Here is a 25,360-nt window from a genome sequence, read left to right as displayed (position 1 = left end):
ATTTATTAAATACTCCCATATATTCTAAAAATTTCAGTGAAACCTAATAAACAGTTTCTATATTAAATTATCCTAAAATTCATTGGTAATAATAAATATGAGGATTGTTAAGAAATTATGAAAAATAAGGTCATATAATATCATCAGAAATTAAAATTTTAAAACAATATAGTATTGTTACATCAATATACTTATGTGTCAGTAAGGACCAGAAGCCTTTCTATGAAGAAATCAAGGAAATGACCAGAAATACATACGCACACACATACTCCACACATACGCACATTTACACATTTACATTGTCCACTGTAAGATGTGTGAAAAAAATCATTAAGTAGCAGAAGGATAAATGGTAACACTTCAGAATTTTTTGAAGATCACACAAGGTTAAATATAAATGACAAATCAGGATAAGATAAATGCATTCTGTCATGCAGTCTGAGTATCTGGAATATATAAAGATATATATGAGTAATAATAAAAATAAGCAACTAAAAACACCCAAGTAGTAAGAAAAAAAGACAACGATATGAGCAAGCAAATCACAAAGAATAAATAAAATAAAGCATAAACAAAATGAAATGTTTTTGGGTAAATGCAAATTAAAACAATACAAATAGCACTATTAAAATATTAGATAAAAGCAGTTACTATGTTTGATAATATCAAATATTGACAATGTGGTGAGAATGTGGGTATTCTCAAAAAAGAACTGGTGGCAGTGTATATTTATAAGCAACATTATAGGGCTACTGGGCTGCATTTATTCATACATAAATTGTACTTGATTAAAAGACTTTTCCTAGTTTATATCTTAGAGAAATATTTATACAGATAGTCTACTTGTACTGCTACGTTAGGATGGAAAATATATTGCAAGTGAGCAAGTACACTGCAGAATAATATGTACATTATGATACCATTTAAGGAAAACTTAATGAAGAAGTCAGAAGTGTATTGTTTCTAAGACCATATTGAAAAAAGGTCGGCAATAAAGCAATCAAAAGATCAGAAAATTGATAGTGTCTGAAGAATGGAGTGAAGGGGATTTGGGAATTAGAATAAACAGAAGTGATTGTAATTTTTTAATGTTATAGATTCATGTTTTATTTGTATAATTAAAAGAAATAAGACAATGTCCATAACAAAGAAGAAGGATACAAGGAAATAGACCTTCTGGGATTTAAAAGAGTGGTAAATTTTAGGTCAATAATGGGAACTATAAAATCTAGAGTAAGAAATAATTCCTTAAAAAGAATAGGATAGGCCCAAGAAATTTATGCTTAAAGAGAGGCAAGTAGAATTGCTAATAGGACATACACTAGGTAAAGGCATGGGATCTGAAAAGAACATTTGATAGTTAAGCGTCTAAATTTGGGGATATCGCCAAAGATATATCAAGGGAAAAAAAGAAGAAAAAGTTATGCAATACACTGAGTCTTTTCAGTGTCATCTAATTAACTTGTAGATAAAAATATTTTTGATCTAGGTGTTGAGGCTCCAACATACATCTAACGTATTGACCATGTTCGTGTCTGCGTTTGTTGAAAAGAAAGTTCTCTGTTGTTTATTATTCATACGCTGAGCTGCACAATGTGAATAAGGGGCCCACCTTTCTCCAAATTCTACAGCAAACATTTAAGATAATCCAAAGTTTAGTTCTACTTCTGACATATGGAGAAAAAAATGACCTTTGGGCGATGTAGCAGAATTGAACAGAACTAAACATTAAAATAAAGGAAATGAAATTTCCTTTTAGCCATTAAATTAACATGAAAAAAACTATTTACAGCGAGTTATATCCTCATTTCCTTTTGGTGAACATGTATCAATACCCTAAATTAATTTCCCGGTACTATATAGATTTTGTGCTAAGTCCTGACATTAAAAAAAAAAAAAAAAGTAGAAGCATCCTCTCCATCATCCGTACTATAAGTAATAATATATTCAACATATTAGAATCAATCAGTGGCTTTTCAATGTCCTCCAAATCCTTTTTCTTACGTCGTGACAAGAACTGCAACAGGAAAATAGTTTACAATTACTGGTATCACACATCACAGAAAAAATGAGAAACTCATTATTTTAGTCTTATTGAGCAGTATGTTATCCTAACAAGTTTTTAGAAGAAAAGGTAATAACCTTGTTCTTCAAATATAGGAATTGAATTTATCTTTCTTTTTATCTGAGACTGCAAGGGGCAGGATTCTCAATAAAGGGCACTTCATTAAGCAGAAATATCAATAGTGCTGTTTGGCTGTGATGTATTAAAATTCCAGGTATGCTATCAACCCCGAGTGGAAGTAGAGAAAGCTTCCTGCCAGCCAAGGGAGTACTGTTCAAACATTAGCCATTCTTATTTTATCTTCCTAAAATGAATGCAGAGAATTTTTGTCATTGTGATTTATTCTTTTATTCTATCCCACATGTATCTTTCCCTTCTCAGGACACAAAAGACACGTCTAGGTAGTCTGTTCCATTTCACACAATTTAACACGTATCATTCATTATCTTGCATGCGGGTTTTTGTTTTTGCCTAGCCATGCTCTAACTCTTTAGGGTCAGAGATTGTAAATCTTTGATTCCACGTAGAACCTATGCTCAGATAGTGCTCAGAATAAATATGAAGAATAACAAATTTCTTGACTTGGGAAGGATTATGAAATAAAACTGTTTATCTTCCCCATGGAAAGCCTGAGACCAGGTAAGTTTAAGGTATTTACTCAAGATTTGTGAGTTTGTTTTCTGACTGATTACACTCTTGCCAAAATAAAATTCAAATAAATTGTGCTTTCACTGAAGAGTTTGCCCACATACTTTAAAGGCATCATTTCTAAAATGTCCCAGATCACAATGCATCAACAAAACAATGTGTGAACGATGCAATGAAATGATGCATCATTTACCTCATGAAATATTTACTGAAACATCCAGAATTTTCAAGAATTAAAGATTTGAAACAAAATTCTCCAAGTAGCCCTCATTAAATAGCTATTGCTCAGAAAGATTATTTGTTTCTGGCATTCATTTGCATATTATTATTATTATTATTACCATTATTATTATTACTGAAGTACAGTTGACGTACCACATTACATTAGTTTCAGGAATACAATATTGTGATTCAACATCTCTACACATTATGCTCCGTGAACATAGGTTCACAACAAGTGTAGCTACCACTTGTCACCACACAACACTATTACAATACCACTGTCACATGTTCCATCATTTCAGTCTCCACACAATTTGAATATTCATTAACTGCTGCACTTGTCCCTCACTCGCAGCACCTAGAGTCATTTAAATATATCTCAGTATCTCAGTATCTCCAAACTTTTCATAGCTGTACCAATAGAAACACGGGCACTTAGTAAATATTTAATGATAAAAACTCAGATTGTACTTATTTAATACAAAAACTGCACTTGAAATGATTATTTAACTATAAGGATAGTTAAAAGCGATAGCCTCAGCTCATATTTCCCAATAAAATTTACAATGATGTAATGAGACTTTGACAACTTTCTGGATTTAATCAGCATACATGAGTTTCATGAGATTTCCTTCAAAATGGTTAGAAAACAGTAAGATCACTGGGGGAATATTGGCTTGAATGACTCATATTTGCCCCTGCTTGTCACCATTATTTCATTTCACAGAGGCTATGTATTTATTTTACTATTTTTGAATCTTTCTAAGTGTCAGCACATAACTTAACCAGATTTCACTTTGGAACAGAGACTGATGTAAATTTTAAGTGTAACCATGATGTAAAAAACCAAACACTGTGTGTCAAACCAGGTTTATAGTCAACTATTACCTTTAACATTCCCATTTCTATTGCAGAATTAGAGTAATCAATTATCTAAGTGTAGTTTTAAGTATATAAAGTAACATTGTTTTTTCTTGTTTAGGACATGATTAACAATAGATATGCTTTTAGATTACCATTATGATATCATTTGTCCCCTTTTAAAGAATGTTTCCTAATTTATTTTGCAAACATTACTTATCGGCAATCTCTATGCAACGTAACTCACAGGCACGCACACATTTTTTTGGTGTAGCTGGTTTAGTGAGGTTAAATAAGGTGAAGTAAATTCCATACTTATGTTTATATTGAAAAGTATTAACAAATAATCCTGATACATACTGACCCATAAAATCAATATCATTTAAAAAAGGCAAAAGCAATTTTCTAGAAATCACATTTTTTTTTTTTTTTTACTAATTTTCATCACTTAGCTTTTGGTATATTGTGTTATGCTTAAAAGCAGTCCCAACATTTCAGCGGTTTACATGTTAAGTGCCACTGTTAATTCTAAATCAGTTTTAACTCTGTTTTGTGTCTACAAACCAGAAAGCAGACTGAATTCACAGGCTCTATATGGATCATGTGATGTGACACTCACTAGGAGAGGGAAAAACAAGGACAAAAACACGTGATGGCCCCAAAAGCTCCTACTTGTATGTAGCACACATAATTTCTACTCTAATCCCATTAGCCAAGAAGAATCACATGAGCAAGCTTGCTATCAATGGCATGGTAAGAGATTCATCCCACAGGGAGCACCACTTGTCATATAGCAGTGGGCAGAAATGTATAATCCTTTGACATCTGAGGAAAGAACAATTTGGAACAGTTTGCCTATAAATTTAAAAAAAAAAAGTAGACTTTCATACAAGCCAAATGAAAAATGGCTTCACAATAAAATAGCATATGGGATATTTTATGTTCAATGTTTGTTCTTCAAAACCTAAAGAAACTATTAAGGTATTCATATGAAACCAAAGGTCTTACAATTGACTTCATGGGGAAGCTTATTTTGAAAGCTTCTGGGTTTCTTTTAGTTCTTGAGGTCAAAAATTGAATGACCTGAGAGATAGAGATTCCTTGTAGGGCTCTGGAACACTTGCTATATGGATTTTATAAACATCAAAGATGTTAGAGAAGTTCATTTTTCCTCTTTTCTATTAGATCAAAAACATAGAACTCCTATGATTTTTGTTCCATCAAAATCCTACTGAAAAAAACATAAGTTTGGGTTCTTTGCACAGAAAGCTATCCTTTGGATACTTAAGGAGAAAAATCTGAACTATGAGAACTCAGACATCTCTATAAAAAATACTATCAAAGATAGTGACACTGGTTGCTTTTGGGGAGAGAAATCTGAATATTAGAATTCAGAGTTGGAGATAATGTCCTTTTCTTATATACTGTTCTGTGCCTTTTCAATAATGCCCGGTATATCTGTATTACCTGTTTAAATTATACAAACAAAAAAACAAGTTAACATCTACATTGAATTACATACTTCCAGAATCTCTTTTTTTCCCCACATCTCTCATCATTCTATTCATTTTACATTTTTTCCTTTGATAGAAGAGAATGGATATTTAGTAATCAGTTGTATTTCTTATTAAAATTCCACCAAAAATGTCTTTTTATTTTTAGTTTCTGTTCTTTTCCTATTCTCTTTCCTTATGTCTCTTCTGCTATTTTTTTCCTAAAATTATTTTATTCCACAAGTATTTTCAAATAGCTAATAACTGATCAGGATAATCTATCCTAAGATTCAAGAGATTGAAAATGATTGTCAAGGAGGCACTTCTGAATGAATGTAAATAGTGTGGGAAAATGAAAGAAAAAGGTACATTATAAAGAAGGTGATTTATTGCCAAAGTACAAATGTAAACTGAACGTGACCAGACTTGAGAAAAATATAGCTGCTATTTCATAATACACAAATAGATTATTTGTTTTGATGCAATTCTACACATCTAAAATAACTAGTGTACCAAATATACACTGTCATTCTTTACCACTCCCTCTCACTTTGTAAAAACACAATTTTTCCCCTTCTATATAATTCTAAGTGGCTGGAAAAATTCAAGTAATAATTACCTTTTCAGTATGTGCATCAGTATGTGATTAAATAAAAATGATAATGATATATTTTCGGGCTGAATATAATTAAGTTGATATTTAAAACTTACAAAAAGGAACAATGTGGTATATAGTTATCACCATTATTGTTTTGGGTCATGTATTTAAAGCCTGCCAATGGGAATTCTTCTTCAAGCTAATTTTGCTTGTGCATGAAATCTTATGATTGCTTAGTTATTATTATGAAATTATTGTTGGTTTTATTTATACAGGAGCTGAAAATGTTCTAAAATAAAACTGCTATCTTTTGCTCTTAGTATATTGACACTATGCAGTCAATATTCAAATCATCAATCAAGTTATCAACTACATAGATAATGTCAATAATGATAATTTCTCAAATGTACGAGTTACTGAACATTGCTTTACAAATACCTTCAAAATCCTTACATATTTACCTAAAATAAGAAAATCATGTTAGCATTTGCTACATAACAAATCTTAGTGGCCTAATTTTATTACAATGGCTTAATAAAGCAACAACTATTTATCTAGATCATAGTTCTGTATGTCAGAATGCTGTTCCGGAGTAACCTGGGGGTAGTTCTTGGTCCCTCTAGTCTAGGCCAGACTTTGCTCATCGCGGTCAGGTTTGCTCATAAGTTTATGGTCTCCTGGTGAATCAGTCACAGATGGCAGGTCTCAGATGATTTAGCTAGGATGGCATATGTTTTCCTCATATGGTTTCTATTTATCGGAATATATATATATATATATTCTTCACATGGAAGAGTTGGCAAGAGGCCCCAAGAGCAAAAGTGAACAATCTCCAACATGGAAGTATTTTTCAAGCAATTATCTGTGTTATATTTGCTCTTAACCATTGGTCCATATCATGTCACATGTCCAAGACAAGAATCAGAGTAGATGGAGGAATGGATACAGAAAGATGTGAACAAAATGGAAACCAGGACTACCACCATCTACCACAGTTGTAAAATTAGTACAATTGTCAAACATCATAGCTTTCATTTCTCCTTCCTTTTTTCTTTTCCTTTCCTTTCCTTTCCTTTCCTTTCCTTTCCTTTCTTTTCCTTCCTTCCTTCCTTCCTTCCTTCCTTCCTTCCTTCCTTCCTTCCTTCCTTCTTCCTCCTTATTTTTTTTCCTTTTTTTATTTCTTGAATTTTATTTTCTGGTTTCACATAGCTTTATTTGGCTTCTTTACTGATCTAACCCTAACATTTGATTCCACATGTAAATTTTTTTAATAGTTTTATTTATTTGAGAGAGGGAGAAAGAGAGAGAGGGTGTGCAAACAGGAGGAGGGGCAGAGGGAGAGGGAGAATCTCAAGCAGATTCCCTGCTGAGCACAGAACTACTCTGGGGGCTTTATCCCACAACCCTGAGATCATGACTTGAGATGAAATCAAGAGTTGGAAACAGCCTACTGAACCACTCAAGCGTCCCTCACATGTATTTTTTTTTTAAATTTACCTTGTGTTTAGAATACTAAGATTTCAGCCAGTGAAACTCAGTTTTTATTTCTCTCCTTAGCTGATTTTTATGTATAGCACTCAATTTATTCTCTGTACCAGTGAATGACTTATTCTGAACAAGTTCTTTACACCTGACATGGGTGCAAGCATGACTTTTCCCAAATCAGCATGTGCGAAATAAATCCTGTAACTATCTCCCACTGGGAACCATTAAGCTGCTGTAACAGTAGTTCAGAGTCAGCTTTCTCGCCTGTAATATTAAAGATCACCTTCCATTCCCTGAGGAATATCTTAAGTTGGGTACTATCTCTCACTTGGCAACATAAGTAGCAGCTCTTAGCAAAAATATTTTAAAAGGCACTCTCCAATATACCCTGTCCTCCTATTACCACGTGCACCACAGCTCTTATCACAAACTGTGTCAACACATAATTAACCTACTGAATGGTAAATGCAGGGAAGGAAATATAGTGAAATACAGTATAAACTCAGACATTTTAATAAAAGTATGCTGTAATTCTAAACATTGAAGTAGCAAAACAAAACAAAACAAAAAAAAAGTAAGAGAAATTTCAAACTAGATTATCCATCCAAAGGGACATTAAAAAGATCATGCCTTGGGGTGTCTGGGTAGCTCAGTCTGTAAAGTGTGTGACTATTGATCTCAGGGTCTCAAGTGCCATGTGCAGCACAGAGTTTATTAAGAAAAAAAAGAAATCCCAGGTTCCTGTGCCAGTAGAGGAACTGTGGATATGGGAGAAATAAAATTACTGATTCATTAATTTTCTTCATTTGTTCCTAAAAGAGCTTATATTTATAGCAGAAAGTAATGCTAAGACATTTGTAGTGTGTAGAATTTGTCATCTCTTACTTCAATTGATTTTCCACCAAGGTGCCAAGCCAATTCAATGAGAAATGGATAGCTTTTTCAACAAATGGTATTACACAGACTGGATATACTCACGTGAAAAGATTAATTTAGCACTTACTTCATACGACATTTTTTTTTTAATCAGAATGGATCATACTCTAAAGCGTAATATCTAAAACAGTAAAACTGGGGGATCCCTGGGTGGCTCAGTGGTTTAGCGCCTGCCTTTGGCCCAGGGCCTGATCCTGGAGTCCCAGGATCAAGTCCCATGTCAGGCTCCCTGCATGGAACCTGCTTCTCCCTCTGCCTGTGTCTCTGCCTCTCTCTCTCTCTCTCTGTGTCTCTCATGAATAGATAGGTAAAAATCTTTAAATAAATAAATAAATAAATAAATAAATAATAAATAAATAAATAAATAAACGATTAGAGGAAAATCTAGGAAAAATCTTTGCTACCTCTATTTAGGTGAAAAGTTCTGAGATGGTAGTATCACTAGCACAATTCATGTTAAAAAATAAATTGGAATTCTTCAAAATTGAAAAGAAAAAAAAAAGTTGTACTTCATAAGACACGGTTAAAAATTAAAATACTGAGATAAAATATTTGCAAATTACATTCCTCTTAATTTTCTGAATATGTAGAGAAAACTTACAATGATAAGAAGACAAATTCCAAATAAAAATAATGCAAAAATTGAAACACAAGTTTCATACACACACACAAATATATACATATGTAAACATTTATATATATATTTATACATATATTTTTACACATATATATATACAAATGGTTAGTAGTCACTTGGAAATATGTGCATGCTTAACATTATTAATCATTAGATATATGTAAATTAAAACCACAAAAAGATACCATTTCTTCCCAGTAGAATAGTTACAATAAAAATGACAGACAAGACAAACCGCTGACAAGTATATATGGGAAACTGGAAACCTCTTACACCTGCTGGTGTGAATGTAACTGATATAATCACTTTGAAAAACTGTATGGCAGTTTTTTAAAATAATAATTATAAGTGTAATATATGAAAAAAATGATTCCATTCCTAGAAATATTTTTAAGAGAATGAAACAACATGTCCACATGAAGACTTGTACTTGACTCAGCAGCATTGTTTATAATAGAAAGCAAAAAAAAAAATCTAAATGTTTATCAACTGGTGAATGGATACTCAGAATATGGTACATGGAACCAATAAAATACTTGTTAGCAACATAAGTGGAATGAGTTACTGATACTATAACAATTATGAAGCTCAAATATATGCTAAATGGAAGAAACCAGATCAAAAGACCATATATTGTAGGAGTCCACTTCTACTAAATCTACAGAAAAGGCAAATCTATGTAGAGATAGATAAGTGATAGCTTGGGATTAGATTGAAATTAAAAATTGGTTCCAGTGATTGCAAACTGGTGCCAGAGATCACATCAGGTGATTTGAATATTTTATTAAAAATTTTATTTATAAGTCATCTCTACACCCAATATAGGCTTGAACTTACAACCTCAGGATCAAGAGTCACCTGCTCCACCCACGGAGCCAGCCAGGAGCCCCTGATTTGGATATTTTAAATTTAGCTTGTGGTAATGGCTCCATGACTGTACAAATGTACCTCAGTTCTTTGAATTCTACATTTCAAGTGAGTGGACTTTATGGTTTGTAAACTGTAATTAATAAAGGTGCTAAAAAGAAAGGATATTGGGAATTGTGAGGGTTTCTCCAAAATGGAACCGTCAAGGAAATGAGAACTGGCATCTACATATATGTGATTGATCTGATATTAGAGGGAAGACCAATCTTTTCTCCTCTAAAACCAACCATAGTTCCCACCATGTATAATTTCAACAAGAGAGAATAACACTTTTTCTTTCAGTCATGTCAATTTGGCACGAGTATGTTAACTTTTCCCTATCATTCTACCGTTTTGTAAGCATAACGATGTTCTGTTTCATATCTATGGATTAGGTACTTCTAGTGTCAGGGAACTTTTGTATTTTCATGCAGATGTCTATATAATACCCACTATTAAAAAGTTGACTTTTAAAAAAGATTTTATTTATTTATTTATTTGAGAGAGAGAGAGAGATGGAGAGAGAGGATGAGGTGGTAGAGGGGGAGGGAGAAGCAGGAGGGTGCAGGGGCAGGAGCAGACTCTCTGCTGAGCAGGGAGCCCGTTATGGGAGCATCCCAGGCGCCTGAGCTGAAGGCAGATGCTTTACCCACTGAGCCCCGGGTGCCCCTAGAGGGTTGACTTTACACTCCAACGTCTGCCACTAGCTACCACTTTGCCCTTGAAACCGAGCAGAATTAGTTGGGTGCTTATTCAACATAAAGACCCATAAATTAATAGCACTTATTGTCTCAAGCTTTCCCCATGTTCTCCATCACAGTGTTGAAACTCTCTAAACATGCAGGATTTCTTTTTATCTTTTGGAATATTTTAAATATTTAATATTTCAAATATTTTTGAATATTTTGTCCTTTTGAATCTTTCTGTTCATTGTACTCTAGGTTGTTTTCATTTTCTTTGGGCAGTCATATCTTACTTGCATCGTTTAGAGCTTAGAGTGCAAGAAAATGCTTTTTTCTACTCAGGCCTGAAGCTATGTAGACGGGTTTTCATCACCCAGGACTTGGAGATCTTACTTAAGCAAAATAAAGAAATTTGGTATTCTAAAATTTGTCATTTTGTATAATAATGATATTCCGTATCCCTCAGAACTTTGCTCTAACCATCATCTTATTGCAAATGGAATGAAATTTGCTTGGCCATTTATCAGAAATTGTGCTTATCTTTGGGTTCCCTTGAAAATTATGCTAACTTTAAAAATAATTTTTTTATCATGTAGAGCCCCCAGACATCTCAAAGGAAAGTAGGTTTGGGTATTGTCTTATTCGACTAAAAATCCAGTATGTCCACTCCAGGACTGAGTAGAACGATGCTCTATCTTTGTATTGTGCTGGTTTACTTTTATGTCTTTGTTTTTTTTTTTTTTTTTTTTTTTTTTTTTTATGGTGAGGTACAATTATCCATCTCTTCCTCCTTCAAGATTTTATTGTTTTTGAAGGGAGTTTTGGGACCGTGGCTTAGCCCTCCTAACACAAGGCCGAGTGGATAATATTACTAAATAAAGAAAATGACCTTTACTTGCCCAATGCCTTCATATTCTTTTTATTTATAAATTTAGCTTTATCCAAGATTCATTGTCATGGGGTCACAACCTCAGGAGTTTTCCTCAGTAAAATTTGAAACTGACCCCACAGAGTCACAAGAGCAAGAGAGCAAGGAGAGACCTAGGAAAGAGGCCACTCCAGATTGCTAGCTGGCAGGTTTAAAAAGCAAAGGAACTTACAGAAGAGGCTCATTTCCCTCGACTACAAGAGTGGATCTTAGCACCCGCTGGCTCACCAGAATCTTAACAGTTTATAAAGAGGCCTTGCCTGGATTTAGCCACATACATCCTCCGATGTTCTCAATAACACACGGCTCTCTTGAGGTCGTGCTTGCTCTCCGAAGGTCATGTTCTTGAAAACTGATGAACTGCATTCTCAAAAAATTGTGGGAACTGTGGGCAGAGCACCCATTCCAAGCACACGGAGGAGGTGAGGAACTCTTGATTGCCCGAGTCTAGCTCCCAACAGACCCAGAAGTCACCTTCCCTCTGACCTTCTGCAGCAACTATTTGTAGGTTTCTGTAGACAGGAGTCCTGCAATTGTTTAGTTGTTATCATTCAGAGTCAGCCTGAGTTGCAAAAGCAAATAAGTAATCTACATAGGCTGATGACCAAATTGATATAGGTTTCGTGGTATGTATGTTTGACCTCATACACCATTACTCAGAAAGAAATGTGGAAATAACAGAGGGTTTTAGAAATGTCACAATCTTTTTTCATTTCTTTTTGCCTTCCCCCCCCCACTTGCGTGTGGTTTTGAAAAGTATGATTCCTCCCTTTCTGATTGTTCCATTTCAATGGCAGACACTGACCAAAAACCCAGTGTCACAACAAACAATAAAATATGTTTTTACTTAGGTATTTTTTATATTTTTTTAAATTATTTTATTTTTTTAAAGTTTTTTTTAAGATTTTTAATTATTTGTTCATGAGACACACACACAGAGAGAGACAGAGAGAGAGAGAGAGAGAGAGAGAGAAAGAAAGAGAAAGGCAGAGACACAGGCAGAGGGATAAGCAGCTCCACGCAGGGAGCCTGAGGTGGGACTAGATCCTGGGTCCCCAGGACCACACCCTGGGCTGGTGGTAGTGCTAAACCGCTGAGCCACCCAGGCTGCCCTAGGTATTTTTTTTAAAGAGGAAAATGGTAAAGACAAATAATAATAATGTCTCCAACCCAATTTAAAAAAAAATACAGAGACTAAAAAATACATATAGAAAAGATTAAAGAGCTGAGATGTCTAAGATAGATGAATGGATAAAGAAGATGTGGTAAATATATATATATTTATTTCATATATATAGCTATCTATATATATAATGGAATATTATTCAGCCATTAGAAAAGATGAATACTTATTATTTACTTCAATGTAGATGGAACTGGATTTATGCTAAGTGAAATTAGTCAATCAGAGAAAGACAATTATCATACGGTTTCACTCATATGTGGACTATAGGAAATAGCACAGAGGATCATAGGTCAAGGGAAGGAAAACTGAATGGGAAGTCATCAGAGAGGGATTAAAACCATGAGAGACTTTTAACTCTAGGCAACAAACTGAGGGTTGCTGAAGCAGAGGTGGGTGGGGGGAAAGGGCACCTGGGTGATGGACATTAAGGGGGGAGCATGATGTGATGACCACTGGGTGTTACACGTAACTGATAAATTGTTGAAAACTACATCTGAGACTAATGATCTACTCTATGTTGGCTGATTGAATTTAAATTTAAAAAAAGAGAAAAAAATATTAAAAATGGAAAACAGGATATTGATACAAAGTACATTTTAGAATTATACATTAAATATGATTATATTAGTATATTCAATTTTGTGTATTTATACTCTTAGAGCATCCGTTACCAGAGATTTATTGTAAAACCTACTAACTGGGAAATAGATTTTTTTTTTGAAATAAGTAGATTTTATTTTAAAATCAATGTAATATCTATAAGGGAGCAATATTTGTTAAACTAAGCAATTTTTCAAAACCAAGGGATATTTATTCAATAATAATTAGTTCTATAGATTTTATAGAAAAAAACATAAAATATGTTTTAATTTCATTTAATTTAAAAAATCTCAAATGTTTATCAGCTTACAAAATTTGAATCTTTCAAATTTATTATAGATGTAACTTGTATGCAACCAGAAATATAAAGGTGTCAAATACAGATAATACTAAAATTTGGCGATTTATGATGTACTCCTAAGCTATCAACATGTGCTTGAATTTCTAGAGTGCATATTCTCTGATAACTGTGAAATTTAATGTATTTATATGCTTATTTTATAATTTGTTTACCGTTAATTTGTGTTAATGCTACTATTTTTACCATGAAGTTGATACCCAGATGTATTATTATATCATGGAGTGCCATAATGTTTTTCTCACTTAAATCTCCTTTGTAAAAGTGAATATTAAATTGGACTCTTCTTCCAAGTAGATCAAAAAATCAACTTTTGTTTTAAAGATTATAGTTTTAAGTAATCTCTACACCCAACATGGGGCTAGAACTCATAACCCCCAGATCAAGAGTCACATATCTACTGAGTCAGCCAAGTGCCCCCAAAATAACCAACTCCTAATTTTATATTCTATTTAATGTATATTGATTTAATATATTTATAAATTTTCCATAACACAAGTCCTAGACTCTGACTAGGCTGGGTTTACAGAAGCTTCAAGCCTGAATATGTCAATCTTTCTTCCTAGCCCAATCATACTCATCTTTTAGCACCTAGTTTAAAACAAGCTATATTTTGTGGTTTTTCCAAATAACTCCTGGACATATGCCCATTATTCACATTTCTTGTGTTTCCCACTTTCACATATTCAATAATACCCATGGCTGCTTCTAAAATATACCTAACTAGAGTTTTCCCATTATGGGAAGTAGAAATTTGTAGGAAGGTGAGAGTCGGGATTCTACTGACTGATGGTAGCCCACAGGCTAAGGAGACGTTATTGAAAGTAAATAGATAATTCAATTTGAGTAGGTGTCATTTTGAGAGAAAGAACGACTTTAGAGTGAGATCCACCAAGTATGAATCATGGTCCTGAATCCTGATACTGATCGTCAGTATGACCCGGAGGGAAGGTTATTTCTTCTCTGAGCCTCAGTTATATCATCCATAAAATGGCAATAAAAATATCTTCTTACATTATTACTGTGACACTTTAATAATATTTAATGCCAAACATACACAGGGTTTTAAAAATTAGATCCTTCCATATAAGGTAAAGTCTCATGTGTGTTTCTAATCAAGACAGTGAGAAAATTATTGAAGCGGGTATGATCTCTGTTTGCAACTCGGCTGAATCTGAAGTTTGCTGTTTTGTGACAAAGCTTTCTGTATTTTTCCTTTTCAAATGTAACATTTATGTCTGTTCCTAATGGGGATGTATTTATAATCTTGGGACAAAACACTATTTCACTGTAAGAATACTCAGTTAATATACAGATGATAAAATATGTAGTTGCTGTAGATTCCTGAGGGCTGGAGGCTTTTTCTTTTGTCTCCAGAGATTATAGTGTTTATTATTTTGCTTTCACCATTCACCTCAACACAAAATAATGCACACTGTAGGATTCAACAATTGTTTGTTCAATGGATTATTAAAATATCAGTTCATGAAGTAAAAAACATTATTTCTTAATAATCGAGATTTTTTCCCACCATTGATATCAAGAACTACAGAACTGCTATATTCAGATTTTGTATTCATATGGCAGTAAAGAAATATTAAAGGCAAGCATTAGAGTTTAGAGATTATTAAAATGATCTCTGGAGTTCAGCCACCATGACTCAAATCCTGACTCCACTGATTACCATCTTTACGATAAATACATGATACTTAACTTCTCTGTGACTTTGTCTTCTCATTTCTAAACTGAGGAAAATAGTATTATCACCTTCACACTATGAGAATATAAGTGAAGTATGCAGCCCTAATTCTGACATCTAGTAAGTGCTCAGTAAATATTAATCCATTTATTAGTACTAATTGTTGTCGTAGCGATGACTATTGCTATTGGATGAGTAGCTGAGTCTCTTATTTCAAACTCTGTGGCAGTAGTTTCCCTCCAGTTATTTTAAATCATCAGCTTACCCTAGATGATCTGGGTACTCTGCCTTAATCTGAATCCTGAAATATTTGGCACCATAGGTTAGTAAATTTGCCTTCTTCTTCTACCCTTGGTTATTGACATAACTGGTATCCCAGGATATCAGATGATTTCAATTGCTGCTGAGGACAATCCATGTGGATGTGATCCACTTTCATGTACACGGTGAATCCCTCAAGTGACTGTAGCTTGTCTTCATTTATAGCTCTCAGTCTCCTTTTACATTGAAGAGAATGGTGGGGGTGCCTCCCTTGTATATATATCTCAAAAGAAGGGTAGGCTAGAGGGATAAGAGAAAGGAGCTTCTGGCCTTTTGATTGGAAAATTCTTGGAGGTATTCTCTATACGTTTCCAGAAATCCCAGTGGAATCAAGCCATGCTACTCACAGTGGCCACTTTGATCAGGCCCATTGACCCTGGTTCTGGTGATCAACTGGTACACAAACCATGTACACACGGAACTTTGATTCATCCCCTGCTTTAAAGAAAAAGCAAAGAAAGATGAATAATCTCCAAGATTTAAAATACTGAACACTGATGTTTTTCTTCTTTCTGATGTCTACACCTATAGCCTCTATAGCCTAATAAAGTCCTCTAAGTTTTTCCTATGTGATTTCTGTTTTTAGATTCTTTTTGTCTGTTTGAAACCATTTCAATTTAACAGTAAGTAGTACATGTGAAATGGCAAAAGAAAGATGAAAGAAATAGGATCTTTACCCTAGACATGCAAACTACCTGGTAGGCAACCTCATCTTTTTGTTGGTTTAGGGTCAGAGAAGAATGAGGTAGATTACAGGTTATATTTTTCCTCAAGATAATCATTGGCCCTTCCTTTGGTTCTTTTCCTCTAGGAAGATTATACATCTTTGTTGTACTGACATCATACTTAGTAAGGTGTCTGTGACATTCTTTGGCCAAAGAAATATAAACAGAAATGATTTTCATCACTTCTGAGCAACAGTTATTGTTGTTTGAATGAGAATCTCCTGGTATCTCTGTCCTTTCCCTCTTCTATGAGTTCAGGGATGTCTCACTGGCCTGGTTGGGTCCGGATTAAGGCAGCTGTGAGGCAAAGCTGATCAATTATTGTTGACCAATAACAGATGCATCAAAGAGATAGAGATATGCGTTAAGAAATGGATACAAGGGATCCCTGGGTGGCTCAGCGGTTTAGTGCACCTGCCTTTGGCCCAGGGCGCGATCTTGGAGTCCTGGGATCAACTCCCACATCAGGCTCCCTGAAAGGGGCCTGCTTCTCCCTCTGCCTGTGTCTCTGCCTCTCTCTCTGTGTCTCTCATGAATAAATAAATAAAATCTTAAAAAAAAAAAAAGAAATGGATACAAATGTCTAGGGAGGAAGGATAAAAGCCTGAACCAAAGCAATGACAGTTGTGGATAAAATCAATGATAAAATGATGACTTTAGGAAGTCAAGTTGACAGAACTTGTTAACTCATTAAATATTGGTGTAAGGATGGCAATGCTTGAGTCCCTGGCCCATATTACATCCTATTTTAATTTTTCACATCCTTGTGATGAATTTTCCTTTCTCTTTATTTCTTGCCAACAGAGTAATCTTCCTACTGTATAATTTTGATGATGTCATTTCTTCTCGAAACAGTCTCCATGGTTCCCATTGCTAAAGAATTAAGTTCTATCTCCTTAGCCTTAATTGTCTGTCATAATTCTTTTAAATATTTATTTCCTACTTTTCAGGCCATTCTTTCCTTAAAGAAACTCTACTAGTGTTATTGTTCTTTCCTCAAAAATGATGTTTGGGTTTCCAGTTAAATGCCTTGTTCTAGTCACTGCTTTTGCTTTGGTACAGTGTATCTCTAGTTACTTTAAATTTTACCTACTTACCCGAGTCAAGATAGACTGGGTTCCTATATGGTAACGCATGACCCTAAAATCTCAGTGGCTTACAAATCAAAGCCTTATTTACCTCTCAAACTACATGTTCATCCTAGGATAGCTAGGACTCCAATGTTCTCTTCATTCAACAGCCCAGAGTGATGGAAAATTTTGTGTATGAAATGGGTATGAACTTATATTTATTCTTCAGTATTTGGCTTGAACATGATAATGTCCTCTCTATCCATATTTTGAAGCAAGACATATAACCAAGACTAGAAAGGAGAGGTGTATCCCCGCTCCAGGGTGAAGTAGAATTCAATTAAAAAACATATAGCAATATGTTACCTCATAATTTGCAATCTATTCCAAATCCCATTGATTCCATTAATCTCATCCTGTCCATCCCATCTTCAATTGTTATTTGTTTCTCAATTCTTGCCACCAATACTAATTATATAGCTCGTCTTATAATGTGTTTGATAGGGGTCAACAGAGTTTTCCTAAAGGGGCAGAGTAAACATTTTCAGCCTCAAGTCATAGGTCTCTGTGGCAAGTACTCAGCTCTGCCATTGTGGTGCAAAAGTAGTCATAGAAAATATGGACAAAATAGGTGAAACTGTGCTCCGGTAACAGTCTATGTACAAAAGCAGGTGCTGGTCAGCTGCAGTAATTTGCAGACACCTTCCTTAGAGCAATGACTCCCAAGCTTGAGTGTGCGTTGGAATCACCTGAAGGGATGTTAAAACATAGATTTTTGGATACCACTTTTGGAGTTTCCAATTCAGTAGGAATTAGAGAAGGGCTTGAGAATTTACCTTTTCAGTAAGTTCCCAGGCGAAGCCTTAGCTAGTGGTCTGGAAATCACACGCGGAAAACCATTGACCAATAGAACAAAGACAATGTTCTATGTTTCAGTGACGTGTTCTTTGTGATCCACAAATGAATTCCAATAAAGGAATGCATGTTATTATAAAACCAAGCAGTAAAAAAAAAAAAAATGTTGATAATGATCATTTAGTTAGCGTATTCTTTCTTCACAAAAGCCAGGTGACTAGTTAACCAGAGAATGGTCCTGAATAAAATTTTACTGGCTACACGAGTGAATTAAGATAAAGTTAGCTTTCACCTTTTTATAGCAACACAGCCATACAGTGCTGCAAATCTTACACTTTTCCATGGCTCCTTCACATGATGGACAGGTAACAAAATTGTTTTGTTTGTAAAGTCTCCCCGAGCTATTTCAACTTGTCACGACACACAAAGCTTGGCTACACCAAATGCATCAACCCATTTGTATTACTTCAGTGAAATAAAAAGATTTCAGAAAGACGCATTAATTTTATTCCTATTCAACAGTGACATTGAAAAGACATTCTTATTTGTGCAGTTGTTTGAGCTACCAAGCCTGCTCGTACTTACGCAGATTTCTAAAACTGTGGAGATTTCTGTGCTCTTGAGAGTTTTGACATACTTAAGATTAAATGATTATCCCAGATTTTGCTGCATCCTTGACATATAAATGATAGTGACTTAGATTCTTGGAGAGAAAACAAGTGACTCCCAGGAACTTGTTTAAGCAAATTTTAGGACTTAGTAGCTCAGAAGTGAAACTGTTGGGGGAGGTCGATAAGAGGGCGTGACCTCCAGTTGACCCGCCCATAAGACCCAGGTCACCAGAGGCTCCTTACCCTGTCCTTGGGATGTCTTCAGGGGCACTGTTCCCATACTAGGAGCCACTTCAGGGACTTGAGAGGGTCATGTGTTCTTGAGAGCATCTGGTCTCCGTCTATGACTGACCCCATTAAGAAATCCATATTAGCTTTTAAAAGTCTAGGGAGCAAGTGTCTAGAGCTCCTAGTCTTGGGGCCACCTAACGCAATCCTCATCTGTAAAGTCCCTTGCTTATTAAACCTACCGCCTACCCACCTGGAGCAGCCTGGCTCTTTCTTTGGTCTCCCCAATCCCTCACTCCCCATACAGGGCCAATTTTCGAATTTCACCCACATCACGAATCAACAGAAATTTTGAAGAAAGATCCTCACAGATAAGCCATGCGTGCGTTTTTGGAATTTGGGAGGAGGTGGCAGTACTGCGTGCAGCAGTGTGACTTTTCATTGTGGGATCTCTTTAAATCACTGTAGTATTCTGTCCTGTGGCAAGTAACCACTGAGTAGCTTCCCTCCCAGACATGAATGTTAATTCTAAAAACCTTGCAACATATATATATGTGTGTGCAGAAATTAAAGAAACCAGAGTAACACGCAGCCTGGGCACATTTTAGCTCCTTAGAGAACGGACCAGGTGCCCATGGCAGAGAAACAGGTAAATGGATTAGTAGAAATCTTTTTTTTTTTTTTTCTTTTCTTTTTCTCTTTTCTTGATTGAAAAGAGAATTGAGTGCTGGACTTGGCATTTTTTTTCCCTATTTTTTTTTTTTTCAGTTTAAATTCAATACTTCAATTTGCCAACCTCTAGCATCACACGCAGGGCTCATCCCTTGCAGGGAAACCTCTTGGCCAAGGTTAGCCGCCAAGTAGCAGCGGAGGCAGCGTCTGGAGACTGAGACCCCTTCCTCGCAGCTGAAGGGGGCAGAGCAACAAGGCGGTTAGCAGCGGGGTGGGGGGGGCTGGAGCGGCGCAGCCCGGTGCCCGCAGGCAGGTGCCCGCGCCCCTCCCCGCGCACCCCCGCGCTCCCCGCCCTCCCCTCCCGCCCCTGCCTTCCCCTCCCCTGCGCTCCCCTCCCCTCCCCTGCCCTCCCCTCCCCTGCCCTCCCCTCCCCTGCGCTCCCCTCCCCTCCCCTGCCCTCCCCTCCCCTGCGCTCCCCTCCCCTGCCCTCCCCTCCCCTCCCCTGGGCTCCCTTGCGCTCCCCTCCCCTGCCCTCCCTTGCGCTCCCCTCCCCTCCCCTGCGCTCCCCTCCCCTGCCCTCCACTGCCCTCCCGTGCCCTCCCCTCCCCTCCCCTCCCCTCCCCTGCGCTCCCCTCCCGTGCTCTCCCCTCCCCTCTCCTCCCCCCTCCCCTCCCCTCCCGTGCTCTCCCCTCCCCTCCCCCGTCCTCCCCGGCGCACGCACCTTGCACCCCGGGACTCCGCGGCTCTCCGCACGCGGCGGCTTGTTTGGGGGGCGGGGCGCGGCCGGGGGCGGGGGGGGGTCCCGGGCCCCCATTGGCTGCCGCCGGCCCCGCGCAGGGTGCAGGGGGGTGCGGGCGGGTGCGGGCGGGGCCCAGACGGCGCCCGCGGCCCCGAGCCCAGAGCGGGGGCGGCTGCGCGGCGCGAGGCTCCGGCGGGCGCCCGAGGGGACACCCTGCGCCGGGGTGAGGGAGACGCTCCAGTGCCCGGGCCGGGGCGGGACGGGGACGGGGACGGGGCGGGCCGGGCCGGGGCGGGAGGGGTCACCTCCGGGCGAGGCTGGCTCCGTGCAGGTGCAGCTGCCGCCGCGTCTGCTCCCGCCGCTGCCGCCGCCGCCAGGTAAGCCTGTGCCCTCGCCTTGCTCTGCCTCCTGTGTCCTTCTGATCCTGCCGCGGCTGCGAGGCCCCGGGACGGCGGCCGGACCCAGCCTCGAGCCCGCAGTGGCCCCGCGCACCCCGCAGCCGCAGCCGCAGCCGCAGCCGCCCCGGGGCTCGGTCTCGGTCTCGGTCTCGGTCTCGGTCTGGTCTGGTCTGGCCCGGGAGCGGGCGCGCGCTGCGGGCCCCGGGAAACTTCCCTGAAGTTCTCAGCGAGCCCCCGCCAGGCTCCCCCAGCTCCCCCAGGTCCCTCAGGTCCCCCAGGCTCCCCCAGTCCCCCAGGCTCCCCCAGTCCCCCAGCTCCCCAGCTCCTCCAGCTCCCCCAGCCCCCCAGCTCCTCCAGCTCCCCCAGGTCCCCAGCTCCCCCAGCTCCCCCAGCTCCCCAGCTCCTCCAGCTCCCCCAGGTCCCCCAGCTCCCCCAGCTCCCCCAGCTCCCCAGGTCCCCCAGCTCCCCCAGCTCCCCCAGTCCCCCAGCTCCCCAGCTCCTCCAGCTCCCCCAGCTCCCCCAGTCCCCGAGCTCCCCCAGTCCCCCAGCTCCCCCAGGTCCCCCAGCTCCTCCAGCTCCCCCAGTCCCCCAGCTCCTCCAGCTCCTCCAGCTCCCCCAGTCCCCGAGGCTCCCCCAGCTCCCCCAGCTCCCCCAGCTCCTCCAGCTCCTCCAGCTCCTCCAGATCCCCCAGTCCCCCAGGCTCCCCCGGTCCTCCAGGCTCCCCCAGGTGCCCCAGGTCCCCCAGCTCCCCCAGCTCCCTCAGGCTCCCCAGCTCCTCCAGCTCCCTCAGGTCCCCCAGGTCCCCCAGCTCCCTCAGCTCCCTCAGCTCCCCAGCTCCTCCAGCTCCCCCAGCTCCTCCAGGCTCCCCAGGCTCCTCCAGCTCCCCCAGGCTCCCCCAGCTCCCCCAGGTCCCCCAGGCTCCCCCAGGCTCCCCCAGGTTCCCCCAGCTCCTCCAACTCCCCCAGCTCCCCCAGGCTCCCCCAGCTCCCCCAGGCTCCTCCAGCTCCCCCAGCCCCCCCCCCCCCAGCCTCCCCCAGCCTCCCTCAGCCTCCCACAGCCCCCTCTAGCTCCCCCAGCTCCTCCAGCCTCCTCCAGCCTCCCCCAGCCTCCCCTAGCTCCCCCAGGCTCCTCCAGGCTCCCCCAGCCTGCCCCAGGCTTCAGAGCCACAGGTTCAGTTACAGAGGGAGGGAGAGGCGTCCCTTGACCCCGAGGAGCCTTACTTTGTGGGGCTGAATTTTCCAAAGGAAAGCATTTTGCAGGGGAGGTGTTGCACTGGTTGTTTTGTTAAATGGCTTTATCCATCTATTTTTTAATGACAAAATTCTGCTTTATTTTCAAAAAGCTTCTGTAAATATACCCATCCCCACTTTTTTTTTTTTTTTGGTTTAACTACAGTAACATCCCCACATCCTTCTCCACTGATGTGTATTGAGATGTGTGTATTTTAAAACTTCATTCTCCGCAAGAGAACTGTAAAGCTATTTAAGTACTTTGATAAGGAGTCTCTCAGCATCCAGCTATCCGAGTTTCCTACCAAAAAAACTAATTGGAGACAAGTGCAAGAGACACAGATGACCAGATCTGCTGTGGGTTATATAATATGAATTTTTTTAAAGAATCTTAAAGGTATCAATCATTTGATCGTACACTTAAAAAGCAAGACACATGTGCAGTATAGGGCATGCTGACAAATCATTTTTTTTTTTTTTTCTGAGACCTTCAGTATTTTGCAAACGTTTTCTCCCTTTTAAACATCATTCTGTCTCCGTGGAAATCACAGTGGCTTCAGAACCTCTGTATTCAGAGTGCTTGAAGGCTCTTAAGACCTGTTTCTCTGTATGTACTCTCTGGAGTGAGAACTGACATACTTTTGGGTGATTCTGTGACCATTTCATGATTCTCAATTTCTCATCAGGTATTTTGAAACTCATTCACAAACTCCTCAGCTAGAAAATTACCTTATGTACTGAGGTGGGGGGGAGGATTAAATAGAGCAGGTTCTGAAAATGTGTTTACAGCTTTAAATTACCCTAAACATGACCAAAACATGAAAATCCAGCCATGCCAACCAGGTATTAGTTGGCTCCGTCTTTTCAGCATACCCGGTTGGTTTTTAGATTTATAAAATCCAGATGCATAGCTGAAGCTCATCATTCACTGGCATCATTTATTCATTAAATCATCCTAAGCAATTTGAGAATCACTTTAAGTTCTATGTCTTTATTATTATTTCTAAGAAGGAAATTAACTGAATGGGTTCTTCTTATAAATATTTCCATGATTCCAGCAGAAAGTCTTTTCAGAATTAAAAGGCAGATGGTTACTCTTCCCAAGCCATAAGCAGTGGATTGACGAATTGTTTTGGAATGCTCAAGAGCTTAGCCACACACCAAGTAGAAGCTTCCACTTAACTGATTTAACTAACTGGCACGTTAGCTTGTTCAGTGACCAGATCTAGGGACAGTTCCTCTACCTGCCGTAGAAACTACTGTAGCAAAAAGAGGTTTCATGTTAACTTGAAAATCCGATTCCAGAATATATTTTCTCTTTTATTGATAATTCTTACTTCAAAGACTGACTTCTTCGTTTAACCCTGTAATTGTTTAGTGCCTTTCTCATTAACATAAAATAAAAACAACAACAACAACGTATTTTCCACATTTTTTTTTTCTGTTGTGTTAAGCAAATCTCCAGTTTCTGGATTCTTAACTTCTACTGCTATGTACCATTTTCAAGCAGTAGGGGGTAGTTTTCAAGCCCAGAATGCTTTTTTTTCCTACTGGACCTGATTCTTTCCAATGATCTGCTTAGTGATGTGATCATTTTAGATAATTCAAATAGAGCCGAATTACAGTGGGAGGGAAGCATCGTTTGTTTTATATGTGGGATCATACATATTAAGTTCTTATCACAGCAAAAGCAGTGCTTAGTTGATGGGGAAAAAAAAAATCCCTGCTGATGCCTCACGTGACATACTTACATCTCAGTATGACTGCGTCCTTAAAGGATGGAGCAGAAACTGATCTCCTTAGACTGAGCATCTTTCGCATCTGCTATTTTCGAAGAACATATTTCATGTAATAGGCTGTGATATTGATTGAGATCAATCTTTTATCATTTTGTGGTTAATAAGAATATCTGTCACTCACCTCTTAGAATGCTTGGTGATGAACATCAAATCACTCTTGCTGATGAAATGGTACTGCAAATAGTCTGCCGAAACTGTTCTTACACGAAATGTGAAATATTACTGTGTTTTCATACCTATGTCATTTAGATGTCATGTCATTAAATCTGCCTAACAATTGTGATAGGAAGATGCATACAGTGATGGTTTTCTTCAGAAGTGAGCCATGTTTTCATGTAAAAATATCAAGTCTAAGGACGGTGTAATAAAATGACTTACTAGTAGACTGTTATACGTGTCTTCATACTTCCAGAGGAAAAGTGTGATGGCAGATGTCTCATTTAAGGTAAGATATCATTTCTTTAGTCTCTTAACCAAGCTGTGTTTAAAGTCATGATGTCCTGTATTACCATGTCCGTGTTCCCACATCAACAGATAGCATTTTGCACCAGTTCGTGACTCTGTCTGTATTTAACTGGAAGTGGAAACTATTTTATCTTTCCCATTTAACAAATATTGAATTTTATGTTGATGAATTGGCTCAATTTATATCTAGAAAAGTAAAATAATGAATGAAGATTTATGATTTTACTGGGAAATTTCCTTTCACTTTACTAATACATGATAATTGAGCAATTTGCACTCTTATGGCTTTTAAAAGCATTTTAACTTTTGGCTTTAAGGTAATTGCATTTTTTTTTTCTGAATTACTATGCTAAAAGGGTGAGATGTCATTGCCAAACTTTTAAAGGGAAGTGCCTGTGCGCACGCGCATGTGCATGTATTTATTTGTGTGTGAATGTGAATAATTCCGTCTGTGTTGAATATCAATAGTGGTTACTCAAAGTTATTTTTAAGCATCACATGATAAGATGACTAATAATATGCAGCAAGTCACATTTTTAGAAAAGACTAAGAAAATTATGAGTACTGTAAAATTGAATAACAGATGGATTTCACATAGCGTTATTCTACTTTTTTTGAAATCCTGGTTAACATCCTAAGAATTCATTTGTTCAATTATTGATTATCACTTAATTTAATAAGCTTTTGTTACACTATTGGAAACAAGCCTTATATTTACTATTTTTGTGAATTTAGCTCCTTTCAGGTTTGTATCACTTTATATTATAGCTCATGGTATTAAGGGATCAACTGAGTCTTCAGTATGCCTCAGTTATTTTTTTTTTCGCTGAAGGGTTATGGTTTTCTTTCATTACCCTCGCTCTGTGAACATCTAAGTCATTACTCTACAAATGGATTTATATCACCTGGAATATAAGGGATGTGCTATTTGAGCAATGTAAAA

The 25,360-nt window shown here is 38.4% G+C and overlaps 1 long non-coding RNA gene across 1 annotated transcript; it reads right to left on the bottom strand.

The window, feature by feature from the left end:
• Window positions 1-1,958: 1,958 nt before the first annotated feature.
• On the bottom strand, window positions 1,959-19,972 carry LOC121486516. Its single transcript, XR_005986673.1, has 3 exons — window positions 19,912-19,972; window positions 19,131-19,234; window positions 1,959-2,017 (listed from the first exon to the last, which is right to left on the bottom strand). It is a non-coding gene; the product is annotated as an uncharacterized LOC121486516 (long non-coding RNA).
• Window positions 19,973-25,360: the final 5,388 nt, after the last annotated feature.

Source organism: Vulpes lagopus, chromosome 3 (assembly GCF_018345385.1).
Source record: "Vulpes lagopus strain Blue_001 chromosome 3, ASM1834538v1, whole genome shotgun sequence".
Classification (NCBI taxonomy): domain Eukaryota; kingdom Metazoa; phylum Chordata; class Mammalia; order Carnivora; family Canidae; genus Vulpes; species Vulpes lagopus.
Note: the sequence above shows the minus strand (reverse complement) of the source record. Positions and strands in the feature narration are given on the sequence as shown.